We start from the raw sequence: 525 nt of genomic DNA, 5'->3' as shown, positions 1-525 counted from the left end.
AAAATTATTTTACATTTATATTATTTATATATTTAATTTATATTTCTTCGTAGAATATTGTAAATTTAACTGATGAGATAAAAGTTCAAAAAGTTTGTTGTGTTCTTGCGTTATTTGAAAATGAGACATCTATCACAATCATGGCTGGAACATCTCTTCCTTGTTCGGGAAAAGTTGTCCCACTCGATAGTTTTGAAAAAAAATGATAAATCTGATCTAGTATTTTCGCTGCATTGTCCTTCTATTCTATTAAATGAAAATTAACTTAAAAATATATTTTAAACAACATTCTGTATATAGTATATACTATTTTTTTAGGTTAGGGTTGAAGTGTAACTCGACTTATCTTTTTCAGCATATATATTCAGAAACACAAGATAGAAAACGAAATGACAATATTTGCTCAACTGTTTGGCACGTATTTAAATAGACGTTCTCCATTATAATGCGCTCTTACGTATTAGAGTCTAAAATACAGCGGTTGGGGCATCTCTACCGGTGGAACATTTCATCCGGATTTACCCT

The sequence above is a fragment of the Habropoda laboriosa genome, unplaced genomic scaffold (genome assembly GCF_001263275.1).
Source record: "Habropoda laboriosa isolate 0110345459 unplaced genomic scaffold, ASM126327v1 scaffold175, whole genome shotgun sequence".
Classification (NCBI taxonomy): Eukaryota; Metazoa; Arthropoda; class Insecta; order Hymenoptera; family Apidae; genus Habropoda; species Habropoda laboriosa.
The sequence above is the reverse complement of the archived record's forward strand: the minus strand, read 5'-3'. Positions refer to the sequence as shown.